Source organism: Triturus cristatus, chromosome 8 (assembly GCF_964204655.1).
Source record: "Triturus cristatus chromosome 8, aTriCri1.1, whole genome shotgun sequence".
In the NCBI taxonomy this organism is placed as follows: Eukaryota; Metazoa; Chordata; class Amphibia; order Caudata; family Salamandridae; genus Triturus; species Triturus cristatus.
Genome location: NC_140591.1, coordinates 108,481,083 through 108,491,029, shown reverse-complemented (window position 1 = coordinate 108,491,029; position 9,947 = coordinate 108,481,083). Strand labels below are relative to the sequence as shown.

Genomic DNA, 9,947 nt, shown 5'->3' with positions numbered 1-9,947 from the left:
GTCGTTACTTGCGTCATGGAGCGCTGTCCAGAGAGTACAGCGCATCCAAGCGGTTGCAAGGAGGACGTGATGAGAATTGTTGCAACGCTGTCTTGTCGCAGCCCATAAACCCTTTTCATGACTAGGCCACAGGAATGTGCACTCTCTTAGTGATGGTGCGCATTCCTGCACTATGGGGCAGATTTACAATAACTGGTGCATCCCTGTAGATCAGCAGGGATACGCTAGTTATTTTACGTAACGTTAGGAACTCCTTGCGCCACCATGGATGCGCTGCATTTACAATGCAGGGCACCGTGGCGCAAGGAGACAGATGCGTGACGCATCTGTCAGAGCATAGGTGATGCAGTGCTGGAGTCGTTTCGCAAGCGCAATGCTACTCCAGCACTGCTTAGGGGCATCCTATACTTGCAATGCTGCTTCCCTCCTTATGCCTGCTACAAGCAGGCGTAAGGTTTTGACGCCGCGGGGACGTAAAATTGACTCAGTGAAATCTTGTAGGTTTCACTGCGTCACTTTTACGGGGCTTCCTTGTGACCGAACGCCCACCCTGCATATATTATACCTGACGCAGGTATAATGTAACGCAGGACTTTACGACGTGACGCATCTCACTAGATACGTCACGTTGTACATCTGTCACATAGTGGCGCATTGTTTGCGATGCCGCTGCTTCACATAAGTGGCGCAACGGTGTCGTAAAAATGTCGCAAGGGGATTGTAAATCAGCCGCTATATTTTTGTCACAGGGCAGCGCTGCAACATTGCTTGCAGCGCAGTCCAGCACCAAAACCATGCATGAGTGTGGGCCCAAGTCTTATCCACATTTTTAAGACCTGCTTTTTTCTGGTCTTAAATTCCTGCAGCTAACAGGCCTTAGCGACACTTTTTTTAATCGCTTCGCGGGTCTGGGCCGTGCTTGCTAATAGGGCGAAGTGCGGTTAGTGGATGTTTTTGTGAAGTTTAGAGACAGAACGCCTAAATTGTATGTCATTAGCGATAAATATCGCTGGCATGCAAGGCGATAATAAAACCGGCCGCTATCGCCAGTAAGCTGTCGCTAACGGCTGTTAGCGACAGCTTGCTAATAGGGCGATAAAAATATCTCCGCTTTAGCGGCAAAAAAGTGCCACTAAAGCAGCGATGGGCCCTTGATAATATGCCCCTGAATTCTGCATGTTTTTGCCTTTTTAAAGGCCTTTTCTCCTGATAAGTTTCAGGAGGTCAAACCTGCCGACATTATCAGGAGAAAATTATTAAAGTGTGATAGTTAGGATTTCGGGTGAGCATCAGCTGCTGAGCGGGAGTCCCTGCAGCCCCCGGCACATAGAGAAGTGTCCTGAGCAGAGTGCCTTGGAGGCCAGGGCGAAGCAAGTGCCTCGAGGCTTGTTAAAAATGGCAGACTGCTGCTAGTGCCAGCAGCCGGCCCCTAAAGAAGGGAGGTCCCACCCAGCCTGTGCGAAAGTGTAAAGTAAGCAAGTGTATGCAAGAGAGGGCTGTGCTTGGCAGTGTGCAGGAAGTTTGATATGGAGGGCAGGTGTTAAAGGGAAATGTGCAAAGGTACTTGAGGGTCGCCTGGTGAGGACCAGCGGGCTGCGTCAGCACAAGAGGCCTGAACAGGCACGCTCTCGTGCCTACGGCCATACCACCCTGAATGCGCCCGATCTCGTCCGATCTCGGAAGCTAAGCAGGGTCGGGCCTGGTTAGTACTTGGATGGGAGACCGCCTGGGAATTCCCGGTGCTGTAGACATTTTGCCGCTCACTGACACCAGGGGGTGTTCGTTTGTAGCACAATCACACCTAATCTTACTCGCTAATAGCACTTTAAAAAAAAAAATATTCTGCTCTCGTCTTTTTTTTATTTTATTCATAAAGAAACCGGCAACGAGTTTACAATATGCGTGGCCCTTAACTTTCCAATCAAAAACTGAAAAAAATGAAGAAAACCTTTGCCCTAAGACAGGACAGAGGACCCCTAGCTCAGGCTGGGGAGCTGCTGCAAGCTGCTGCTGCTGATGGGCTGCGCCGGCCCCGGTTCCGGGCCCCCCTCCCTCGGCTGGGCTGTCCGAGGCAGCCCGGGAGCAGGGGGCCGCCGAGGCGGAGAGCCAGGCCGGTGACATTAAGGGCCATGGACCCAGGCAGTACTCGGACCCTCGCCTCACTCTCTTTTCTATACGCACATAGGGCTGGGGCATGGACATTATTTGCATACGGGGAGCCTGTCCTGGATTAAAACAAGCATTTGCAATGCAATAGGTCTCGCACTTATGTGAGTTTGTGCAATTGACATTGCAAATAATGCCTTTTATTTTTGTTTTCGTTTTTAAAACATAAATAAAGGGCATTGTCATTTACAATGCCAATAGCTTAAACTTGCGTAAAAGCGTGACCTATTGCATTGCAAATGCTTGTTATAACTACTGTGCGGTTCTCCTTTCATTTAACCAATCCAACAAGATTGCATTCTGGTAAAACAAGCTGCTTAACATTCCTTCAAGACTGAGCCTGAAGGCTGCTCTCCACAGCTACCACTTGGATAGCTTTCTAAGGTTATCTTTGACCTCTTAAACCACTATAAGGGTTGTTTGGACTGGTGCAAGGTGCCCACTTTAATTAGTGGACATCATATACCAGGCCAACTTCTCTCACTACGCACCAAGGATTTAAGTGGTTTGTGGTAAAGGTGAAGATGTGACCATGTATTATAAGGAAAAAAGATCTCCCGGTCGTACCTGATCAGGATATTGTGAGTCACCTCAGAGTTCCATAACTTTATAAAGGAACTCAGCCTTCAGCTTCGTTCCTCAATATGGTCATGGAACTCCTTGATGACTTGCAATATCCATGTAATACATGTAAAGGGGTACTATATCCCATATGTAACGCTGAGTCAACCTTTTGAGGCTTCCAAGTCCTAGCCTACACATCGCTGCATATCTCAGCAGTGGCATTCATCCTATGGTGCCACATAGCCAGCTAGAAGTATTTGCAGAGCCACTGGAATTATGCGGCAGTTGAGGACCAAGTTATACGACAGGGTTGACTAAATTATGCTGCAAGAAAAGGCAAGGTATGCAGCATAATACAGCACATTTCCTGATAGTATTTGCAGGTCATATGGAGTAATACTAACTAGATGCTATCTAGGCAAAAGCACAGTCGCTCATTTATGGGTTCAAAACATTATAATACAAACTGAACTGTCCGTCATTCACCCATCTGCTCACGGTTATGTCTGCTCGGCTAGCGCCAATGTTGTCCTATGGTATGGAATTATGCAGGGTCGGGAAATAGCCACTCTTAACAGGATCCAAACAAAGGTTTATAAATCTTTGTTTAATATCCTAAAGTCAGCTTCATCAGCCCAAGTACGCCTTTGGTTTGGCGTGAACTATCCAGCATGCCAGTGTAAGAGCGCGTTTATCAAACTGTGCTGGAGACTACAACCTTCTGAAAGGCGATCCATCAACATCCTATGCTGGCTGGAAATTGAGTATCAGCAACCTAAAAGGCTCTTGGGGAAATCATCTAAATCAGGCCATTTATGATCTAGGTATGCAAGAAGCCTGGGCAGCAAGCATTTGAAAATCTGCATTTAATAAAGCACTAAATATGTCAACTCGGATCTCATCTCGCCAAATAGATAAGAACATATTTGTGTGAAGGCGACACGCCTGACCAGTGATTAACTCTTATAACAACTTACACCCCCAGGAGTACCTGGCAGCGTATTTTTCAATGGTATTAAAGCACCAGTTCATGTTATTAGTTATTTCATTTTGGCAACATGGAGACAAAAGATCTTATCCCCTTCTGGAAACATCAGTCGCAAAATCCAACTTCGCGACTTTGTGGATATAATCAAGAGTCACTAGCCCACATCTTCTGTTTCTCCAGTACCATTGGCACAAAAAGGAAAATTCTCCTAAAACTAGTCCACAGAAACCTGGAAATAGGCTCATGCGGGGAAGCGGTACCTACTTGGTTAAGTGGCACGTCTGTACCTCTAGCTTGCAAGGGGATAAAGTTTTTAATGCCGCTATTTAAAGAAATTACAAAAAAAATAAAAAAAATGTAGGACCCGGAGTAAAATGTAACATTTCTATAGGTTAAAACACATGATCAGGTACTTCAAGCTAGCTAGATTTATGCCTTTAGCTGCACCACGGACTTGCACCTTGTCAGGATGAAAACAAATTCTTGCTCAATTTGAAATTACTTTTTATGTAATAATATTTTAATTGCAGGATATTTTGCACAAACCTAGAATGCACTGTTTAATGTTAAAAATGTAAATAGTTTTTAGAACTGTTTTGAGCAGTTTTAACATTCTGAATGTACTTGATTTGGTTTCAATGGTATGCAATGCTTTTAACTAACCATTTAACCATGAAAACAAACTTTATTTGGCTCGATTTGAAGGTATTACTCCATTATTTTGTCATTTTTACACTTCTTAACTCTCTCTGGGCATAGTTTAAACCAAATATGGCAATAAACAACAGAAAGGTGACTAGTCATCCTTTGCGAAGGGCCTTCCACTGTGCACCAACAAGTGTTGCCGGGTTTTTACCAGCTCTCAACACGTGTTGCCGGGTTTTTACCAGCTCTTGATCCATTAATGATTAATAGAATTATGCGGAAATCGCTGCACAGTTCCAGTGGCCCCGGGGTATGTTTTTACTCACCTGCAAATTGCATCCATTGTCTCGTATGTACATGATGCAGTTCAATTAAATTCCTCATTTTGCACCAGAGATGATCTGATTTTAGCAGGAGACTACAATCAAACGTAGGCCCTCTTTTAGATTGTAATTCTAAATGTAAATATAGTCATGACCAAAGCATTCAGGTGTGCAGTTGAAAGTAGAAAACGCTCTCGCTGGCAGAGAATATGTAATCTGGGAGTAAGGGAATACATGTTCGTCTTGCCTGTTCATGGATTTCAGACCAGCTTTGATTACTTTTCTTTTTAAATTCTAATTGATAATTTAATTAAATCTAAAATCGGTACTATCCAACGTCGCCCCCTTTATCACCAGTGCATAATATGATGTAGTTGGGAAAAATGTTGGTAGGTGGAGATTTAATTATTCACCATTAGCTCACTCCAATTCTAAGCAACAAATGTACCAATTCTACATCTGAATGTTTTACAATATTAACCCAAACAGCAGTAAGGGGTAATCTAGTAGGCATTGTCATGAGATAATTTCCCAATGCTGCATAACCAATGAAAAGGCCATTATCAATGGAAACACTTTCTAGAGTGTCCATTCATGTTCTGTTAGTCAGACGTTAGTAGCTCCAGCCCGACAGTGCATGGCTGTGTCATTCGATCGGTCTGCCAGTGTTGCTCCAGGTCTGCCTTGAGCGAAGCTTTAATAACACCACAAGCCATGTTGAATCGATCTCCATTAAAGTGTAAACTCTACTGACCAGCTCGCTGTGCGTGCATTGCACTAGCCTGCTGCGGGTGCCTTGCACGCACGTACGTGCATCAAAGCGAAGAGCACTAAACAAACAGCTGGGGCTAAGCACCAGTGGGACCGTCATCTGTAATAAATGTATTAGCAGGACAGGGTCCTTCTGAAATAGTCTAGTGGGAATAACAGTACGTGTGATATACCACACAGATGCTCGAATGGTGATTTAAGCACAATCTTTTCACGATCCAAGCAGAAGAGAAATGTGTCTTATTGCGAAAGGCTTCTCGTGAGAAAAACAGTTTGGCAAAATAACTGTTTTACAATTTGATGTAGAGTCGGATTGGTAGATGTGAAACACAATACGGTACTTTCGTTCCTAAGAGAGTTGTGCAAACCAGCGCCGTGGTGAACATCGCCGAGGATTACACCTGTCTGTGGACCATGTGCGTGTGTTTACAAAGAGAGCGGCCTCTTGTAAAAGCAGGCTACACATCTAACGAAACACGCCAATGGCAAGAGTAGAGTGATGGAGACTGCCGACAGACAGACAGAGCAAACAGGCATAATGATACACAAACAGGCTGAGAAGTATGAGAGCAGGTATTAAATGGCAGACACACAGCAACATAAATGGACACAAAAGACAGACAGATAGATAGATAGAAGGAGGGCTGGTGTCCTGCACAACCACCTGCGTGAGCGCCTCCCGGCTGGCCTGTCCTAGGGTTGTGTGCCGCGGAGGGAGAGTGCAAGCGCCTCCATGTGCCGCTGCGGGCCTTCAGTGAGGAGCACTCAGCTGCTCGGTTCCAGCTGCTACCTGTGTGTCCCCCTGTGTGTGCGTGCAGTGACATCTGAACCGTGCCCCCGCCGTATCACTGAAACTGTTATGTCTGTGTTTTGGGGAGGGAGTGGGATGGGGGAGAGGCAGATATTAATTCTGTACGATTACACCCCTTCCCTCCCCCATCCCTGATCGGCTCAAACGTCACACAACACACAACGGACGAGAACCGTGCAAATAAATTTTTATCCCGCACAGCCTGTGAAGCAGTTTGCCGCCCACTTGCGAGATCCTTAACTCTGGCCCCCACCGTGCACGCAGCGCACTGCCGGCCCTGTGGACAAGCACCGGAGGGGATGGGTCCGAGCTCCCGGCGGTGCTCAACCCCTGATGCGGCTTGACAGGCAAACGGCCTGCAAGGCAGCGGCGGGGGGCCCTTGACTAGGTGTCTGATCTTGGCCCGGTGGCGTCAGATGAAGGTCGCCGGCAGCGCCATGGCCGGGAAAGCTGAGGACAGCGCCATAAAATGGCAGCTCTGTTATGACATGTTGGCGAGGACCTGGTGGATGGCAAGTCAAAGTGGTGACACGTTTTCTTCTCCCACCCCACCCCCTTCATCCCTTCCAAGTGCACGTTCCCCTTCTCCAAGTCCTTCTCTGCCGCTGCCATGCACGTGTGTGAGAACTAAAAGTTGGCGAAAGTTTCGCAGTCAAAATTCGCCCTGCAGAACATGTTTCGCCCTACTTATTACCTGGTGTGGCCTGTCAGAAGAGAATGCTGTCGGCCCTGCACATGTCCAGCTTCAGCTTTGGGGCCGACAGAAAAAAAGCTAAACAAAAAAAGAAAAACAAGCGTGTGGACAGCGCTGCAAATGAAAAACAATCGCTCGCCACTGCGGGAAGGCAGCGCTGTTTATTTTTGCATCGCACTTTCACTTTAAAGTGAAAGCGCGATGCAAAAATAAACAGGTTGTGCCCTTTTGGGACGGCCCAGCCGAACTGGAACGCACGGCTTGTTTACATAACACGCCTCCTTGCGATAAGAAACTGCTTCACGACAGCCGTGAAGCAGGCCATCCAGTCCGGATGGGCCGGACAAAAAAGCGAAAAGGAGGCACCTCAGAAAGCTTATTTCCAATGGCATGCCACCTTTTACCATAAACGGTGACGCAAGCCAATGGAAATAAGGGGCGGGGCTTCAAGCCCTTTTCTCAAACTCCTCATTAACAATAAATCTCGCTGAGCGAGTTGCGCATGTGCCCAGCAACGCTAGGCGAGTCCTAAAAAAATGGAGACTTGCAGCCAGAGCTTCACGGTAAAGAAGTTGTCTTCCCAGAGACCCTGAGAAAGGAAGCGGTGTTATGGGGTAATGCGCTGAGCCCAGCAGCAGGATTAGGAGCAGGGTTAGATGGGGACAGAAAATAGGCCTAGGCACCAAAATAAAAGTGGCCCCTATTAGCGAACCAGAGAGCTTAAAATTGGGGCAGTTTTAAACTTTCAACGATACACTGTTTTGCAAGATATGGAAGCCTGCATGGATTTGACCTTCCTGCAGGCAGTTTGTTTTAATATCAGGGAAATAAACAACAAAACCTGACACACCCGACCATAAAACAGGCCCACAAACAGCCAAAAAAAGTCAAACACACCGACTGTCAGAGCAGCCCATTAAGCGCTGCCCTATGGGCACCCCAACCCTGATAATTATCACACAACTCATAATTCCGATCCCTGCACAAACACCCTGAGCTCGTAATTGGGGCTTTTAGCACATGTCTATAACTGCTTCCCCACTTCTGCAGAGCCAAAGAGCAAAAAGCCGATTTAATAAAGGATGAATGGATGGGAAAAAAAATCTCAGCAGTTTGGGAAAACATCTTTATTCGTGAAGTTCATTGATTTTAAAATTAAAAGTCATACAGACAGGTATACATCATGAATTACATAGACATCCTCTATTGCATATATACACAAAAATATTTGTCACTATTATAGTTCACCTCATATTTTTTTTATATACAGTGGAGAAGTGTGGCTCACTGGTTAGAGTAGGCAGACCTGGAAGCAGAGGTCAGCCCGGGACCAGGGTTCAATTCCCGGCTCGGCTGGGTCTTGAGTCCATAAATTGTCCATGGACTCGATAATTCTCGCTCCAGTGCATACTCGATTCATGGGTTCACACTCTGCGACTCTGGGCAATAGCTTGCTTAATCTCCACAATGGCCCCTCGCGGCGGGATGCCTGGCTTTCACCTTGTGGATGCCCTGCTGGGTTATCTCACAGGGGAATACCAGGACGGGTTCCCTAAGCAAGCGCTTAGAGACCGGTTGGTGATTTGCGCTATATAAATATCTGTACATTTACATTTACATATTAGTATTTAAATCTTCTATTTCCCCCATGAGAAGAGAGTAGATTTACATTTGAGTGCACAAAGAAACCCAAAGTGACAGGCGTGACCGTGCGCGGTACGGGAGATAGTTTCCTCATCACTTACTGCTAATCTTCATTACTTTGAGTCTCTCCTTCCTTGTGACAGTGCAACGGTGTGAGGGGAGTCCGCTCATAGAAAACAGGCAGGCAATTATCTTGCTACCAATGGAGAAAAATAAAAAATAACAATTCATGCTCTCCTTAGCAATAAAAACCCTCCACTAGGTGGCAAACAGCCTATGGTGATATCCATAGGGGCAAGGGGCAGTGGGAGGCAAAACTCAGATTAATATTCCAATTATTTACCAGTAATTGCATTACTCTTATATAATTCCGCTTAGATTAATTACAAAGTGAGTCTGATGCGCCTCACAAACACCTCAAAAAGTGAAAAAGTATTAAAACCCTCACCACTTCCTCTTTTTGTTGACTCAAACCCCCTAATACCGCAGCTGGCCTGGACACAACACGGCGGGGGGGGGGGGGAAGGGCTAATTCATTTAAATGAAAACATACTCTGAGTTAAACAATTACCGGTAAGTAACTGGAACATTACCTCTCGCACATTTTCACTATGATTAATTACTAGTTGAGATGAATGAAGCAATGACATAGACCAGGACAGCTGACTTTTCATGCTCAACTCAGGTTGATTATTTGTGTTCAGTCCCTCCTCTATTACTTCATAGTGGAAAGTTCTCTGGATCCCAAAACCCCCGTATGTCCATTTCCCAATTTACCCTGTAACGCCTGATGACAGTAGGGGGTGTAGCCACTTTCGCTGCCCTACATATTTCTGTCATAGACACTTCCTAAGATTCTGCGAGGGATGTAGACATGGGTCCAGTGGATCTACCTTCCACCCCAGCTAGAGAAGGGCACCCCTACTCCCTGTTGTGCTGGGCTATTAAGCATCAAAGACACCTACTCAGAGTCTGAATGGAAAGCGGTTCCCCTTTCCTGGCCGGTCCGACAAACAAACAGGAAAGAAGAACCCCTGAACTCCGAAACCCTGTCCACAAGTAAATGCAAATTTCAAGTCACATCTAGGTTGTGCAACTCCACTTCTTCAGGAGAACGAAGATTAAGGTGAAACACTGGAAGAACAAATTCCTGTGCCCTGTCAAACACATAATTCACTTTGGCACAAAAGATGGGCCTGGTCGTAGAACCTCCCTGTTCGCAAACATTCGAAAAAAGGGATGCCTTACCAAGAAAGAGCCTAACTCTTTCAACCTCCTCCTGGAAGTAATCGCTACCAGAATGGAAGTTTTCATGGTTAGCATCCTTCACTTAACGGTCTC

General features: G+C 46.1%; 1 non-coding gene across 1 annotated transcript; it reads left to right on the top strand.

The window, feature by feature from the left end:
• Positions 1 to 1,632: 1,632 nt before the first annotated feature.
• LOC146801649 (5S ribosomal RNA) lies at positions 1,633 to 1,751 on the top strand. The gene has a single exon (XR_014968346.1). It is a non-coding gene; the product is annotated as a 5S ribosomal RNA (ribosomal RNA).
• Positions 1,752 to 9,947: the final 8,196 nt, after the last annotated feature.